The sequence below is a fragment of the Limulus polyphemus genome, unplaced genomic scaffold (assembly GCF_000517525.1).
Source record: "Limulus polyphemus unplaced genomic scaffold, Limulus_polyphemus-2.1.2 Scaffold4783, whole genome shotgun sequence".
NCBI classification, from domain to species: domain Eukaryota; kingdom Metazoa; phylum Arthropoda; class Merostomata; order Xiphosura; family Limulidae; genus Limulus; species Limulus polyphemus.
Window position 1 is genome coordinate 8087 of NW_013670393.1, and position 5274 is coordinate 13360.

General features: G+C 34.5%; 1 protein-coding gene across 2 annotated transcripts in view; it reads left to right on the top strand.

The window, feature by feature from the left end:
- Positions 1-3312: 3312 nt before the first annotated feature.
- The window catches only part of LOC111088934, an 11508-nt gene continuing 9546 nt past the window's right edge, over positions 3313-5274 (top strand). For both annotated transcript variants that reach the window (XM_022400284.1, XM_022400285.1), the window contains exon 1: positions 3313-3384. The gene's annotated coding sequence lies outside the window, so the exon portion shown is untranslated. The remainder of the gene's footprint in view (positions 3385-5274) is intronic.

Here is a 5274-nt window from a genome sequence, read left to right on the forward strand (position 1 = left end):
ACTATTGAATTATTGTAAAATTAATTCCGGAATTTAGAAACTAATTTCACTTTTTAAATAAACTTTATTGAATCGGATTTTATCGAAACGAACTGCCTTGGAGTCCCTTTTCAGGTGGTTGGGGGGACCATATGACTTTCTATCTGTTCTGTGCCCTGGCCGTAAAAAGAAAACATGATAGTTACCAGCAACAACATAACATAGTGTTGAACCCTTTGTGTGTGTGTGTTTTATTCTTTGTTTTCCTGTTTGATTATGTGTAAAGATTGTATGACGTAGTGTTTGATAGTGACGCTAATACGTTCCTGTAGCGCAACTGTCAATTTATTTCTTTTTTTTTTATAATATTTAAAAGCTAGTTTGGTTAAAGCGTGTAGGTCTCTGATTTTATGTGTGTAATTTACTGGGGTCAATTTTGGAAGTTTCTGTTTTGTTGTACTTGTAGTTTTCCGAGGTTATTTTCTGACATGTTATAGGTTATCTGACAGCCGTATTCGTAAGATTTTATCTGGTTGAATAAAAGCAAGAGTAAGTCTTAGTTCAAAAGTTTCCACAATACATGCAAGAAGAATCTTTAACAAACCTAGCGGAAAGTTATCTGAAAAAGCATTGCTGTGATTGAAAAGAACATAAAAAGTTTTACATCAAAGAAAAAAAAAAATCACACTTCTTTTATATTATCCTTCCCAGTTTATGTTTACATATTTTAATCCTCTCAATATAATCCTTTTGGTATTGTTGACTGATGTTCAGTCTCTTCTGGTCTATGACATAAAACCACATAAGATTACAGGAACACATAAATGAAAAGACATTTCATAAAAAAACGAAATATGGAAAGTTATTTCGTAAATCTTGGAGGGAAATAAAGATGAGATGTGAAATGATTTGAAATACAGGTGAACGAACGCGAGAATATTTCGATATACAACGAAAAAAGAATGGTTATTTTCGTCCCTTATTCCCGCGATATTTTTTATTTACACACACACATATATATATATATATATATATATATATATATAGGTTGGAACTAATAGCTTTCAAAAGCCTAGTGTGACAGGATAAGTTTACAATCCCAAACTCACCAGCATAAACTTCACGCAGTAATTCACAAGCTACTTTTCGGTAGACTAAAATAATACAAAAAAAAGGAGAAAATAAAATATATATATATAAAAAGAAAGAGTGAAAGAGGTAGGTTGCTATGGTATTATCTTGGTCGTCTGTAACGAAATATTCTCTGCTTTCTTTTTTACCAGTTTCACAGTCGTAAGAAGGTTTACCAGAAAAATAATCATATTAAATTCGTAAATAAAAGAAGTGGGCAAAAAAACAAAAAAAAACAAACCTAAACTGATTACATACTGCGATTACGAGCTCCACAGATTAAAGAAAGTCGAGAAAAGCTACAAGCTTGTTAGGTTTAAACTGGCGAAACTCTGGACCGATTGTCACCAAATCTGATATATAACCTTAAGGCTACCCGGGGAGTAACACAGGGAATCGCACTTCGGATCTATGTCATCCAAGGGACCCCTATATCTTCTAAATATTCGGTAATTTCATAAACAAGTCTGTGTCAGCTTATAACTGACGAACTGCTGGACCGATTGTCATCAAACTTGGCGTATAACCTTAAGGCTCCCCGGGGAGTAACATAGAGGATAGCACTTCGGATCTATGTCATCCAAGAGACCCCCCCCCTGTCTTAAAGTCATGGAGTAATAGAGGATAGCACTTCGGATCTATGTCATCCAAGAGACCCCCCCCCCTGTCTTAAAGTCATGGAGTAATAGGGGATCGCACTTTGGATCTGTATCATCCAAGAGACCCCCTTGTCTTAAAGTCATGGAGTAATAGGGGATCGCACTTTGGATTTGTATCATCCAAGAGACACCCCCCCCCCCCATGTCTTCTAGTCAGTTAAAGGAAAATCGTCTACCGTCGTCATGAGAAAATCCACAAAGTGAGGTTAACTGAGGATTCAAATATTCTCTCACACACCAAGGCAAAAATCGAAAAGGGGAGGGACTATAAACCCCCATGTGCTTCAATATTTTGTGAAGTTGTTTTAGCAGACGATTTGAAAATCACTATTAGCAATAATTATCAACTGATAAAACTTATTATTATTATTATTAATTTGGCCAACTCTGCTGTCTACCTATTTATTTAAAAACATAAAAATTAAACACAAAAACCCACGTGATTCCAGATTTTAATGTAATTAAAATTTCAGAGTAGCTATTCAGGTGAAAATAAATTATTTATCATGTCATAAAAATTAAAAATATTTAAAAGTTATGAGAAGAATAACACATTAACAAGTATCAGATATAAATTATTTAACATAAAACCTAACCAGAAAAACTACGAGCAAGAAAAAAAAATACAATTACAAACAGTGTTACGAAAGTCTTGAGCGTCAGCAGTAAATTTATGTGCTGGACTTATAACTCTAAAATTCGGGGGTTCAAGTCTCCGCGTGTGGAGCGAACATAGACCAGTATCTAACCTGTTTTAAACACATAACGACGTTTGTTGTGTTATTATACACATAACGACGTCAGTTAAGTGTTATTAAACACACAACTGTAACGACGTTTGTTGTGTTATTATACACATAACGACGTCAGTTAAGTGTTATTAAACACATAACTGTAACGACGTTTGTTAAGTGTTATTAAACACATAACTGTAACGACATTTGTTAAGTGTTATTAAACACATAACTGTAACGACATTTGTTAAGTGTTATTAAACACATAACTGTAACGACGTTTGTTAAGTGTTATTAAACACATAACTAACGACATTTGTTAAGTGTTATTAAACACAACTGTAACGACGTTTGTTAAGTGTTATTAAACACATAACTGTAACGACGTTTGTTAAGTGTTATTAAACACATAACTGTAACGAAGCTTGTTAAGTGTTATTAAACACATAACTGTAACGACGTTTGTTAAGTGTTATTAAACACATAACTGTAACGACGTTTGTTAAGTGCTATTGAACACTTAAACACTTTATTAACTTACGATACATGTAACTGTAATGACGTATATAGTATTAATATGCAAGTACTAATAACAACGAAGATAAAGTAACACCTAGGTAGTCAACATTACAATCGTACATTGTATATTGTCTATTTTGCTTCTTATGTGAGCACAGATTTTATAGAAAAAAAACACACTTTTCTCGCCGTCACCATCTGCATTTCGTCTCACACAGATGTTTGGAATAGGAAAAGGTGGTTCTGGATGTAAATATAGAAACATGGTTCTCCATCCAGACCAACACACCTGCCATTTTATAAAATGTGGTCAGATAGAGAAATACGGTGAAGTCGTACAATACCAAGGTTCCAGGTAAAAGGTAGGACGTATTTATTACTTTACAAACGGCTCTGTTTGTCTGTCTGTCTATCCATCCAGCACAAAAATGATTGGGTATAATTAAGGCAAAAAGCATCTCCGTGCATTCTGTAATAATTTCTAAAGAAATATACGTCACGAAACGTCAACTAAAGTGTGTCTGAAACTTGTGATAAAATGAGATTCGTTACGTTCGTTTTTCTCACGTGAATAGTGAACTGAGTTGAGACTGAAGAAAAAAAGGGACTCTGTTTTGTTTTTTTAGTTGTTTTTTTTATTAGAGTTTTACTTTGCAATCCATTCAGTAACTATTTTTATTTGTTGCATATTAATGAACCGAAAACGGAAGTTCGTTCCCATTGTTAAAACGGAAGTTCGTTCCTATTGTTAAAACGGAAGTCCGTTCCCATTGTTAAAACGGAAGTTCGTTCCTATTGTTAAAACGGAAGTCCGTTCCCATTGTTAAAATTAATATCAATTTCACTCCCTTGTTAACAAAATTATGTACTCCAGAGACGGGGGAACTTTTCGAGAGTGAGACTTCACTGACTGACGCGGTCCCAATGGAGATACGTGTGTACAGCTACACAGCCGTTCTGATTCCCCTTGTGCCAAATATTGTCACCATCAACCATTAGTAACGTTACTTTTAGTGAGTTTTATAAAAAGTTATTCTTAAGCATTTATTTTGATCTAATTAGCTGCTCATCATGGATGTAATTCAATTTTCAGTTTCTCTGTATCAATGTCAGTATTAGTAATAGTGTACACCTTTTTTTTTAATCATTACATTTAGAAGTTCCCCCTCTTGTTAAAGTAGTTACAACCCGAGTACCGAGTGGGGGTGGGGGAGGGGTAAAATTTATTTTTCGTATTTTTCTTTACAAATCAACTTATAAAAAACAGAAGAAGCGAACTAGGCCTAGCATTGAAATGGAATATATGGTTACAAATACTAAAATGGTAGAACGTATTCCTGACTATTGAATGTGTCTAACTTATTTATTTTACTAAAAAGAAAATTATATACACGACATTACTAAAAATAATGGGACACCACACAGTCAGCTTAAAATAGAACAGAACCTAACGAATTAGATAAGACCAAAAACGAATGATTGTTTGAAGAAATATACAAGACAGAAAAAGTCCGAAATATTTCAACTGGCAATAGCTCTAGGAACCATGATGACACCCTCAGCTTTTGTTTGTTTGGAACTAAGCACAAAGCTACACAATGGGCTACCTGTGCTCTTCCCACCACGAGTATTGAAACCCGATTTCTAGTGTTGTAAGTCCGCAGACATACCACTGTGACACTGGGGGGCAACACCCTCAGCTAAGCCTATTTCTAATAAACAACGGCAGCCAAAAACATTCAGCTAAGTCAATTTCTAAACAAGCAATTGCAACTCAGAACCATCGGCTGAGCCTATTTCTAAATAAACTACGGCAGCTAAAAACATTCAGCTAAGTCAATTTCTAAACAAGCAATGGCAACTCAGAACCCTCGGCTAAGTCTATTTCTAAATAAACTACAGCATTTAATAACCCTCTTCTAAGCCTATTTCTAAATAAACTACAACATTTAAGAACCCTCTGCTAAGCCTATTTCTAAACAAACTACCGCAGTTAAGAACCCTCTGCTAAGCCTATTTCTAAATAAACTACGGCAGAAAAGAACCTCAGTTAATTCTGTTTCTAAAACTACACAATCTGCACTTTTTCCACTGCGAGAAATCGAACCCTTAATTTTAGCGTTGCAGAAGTACAAATACACTAACTATGGTTAAATCATTTTAAAAAACCGTAATGTAGGTTTGATTAGACATTCTACTTGTGCCACTGGGGGACATGTGGATATATAAAGAGAATAGGAGTAGTTTCATTA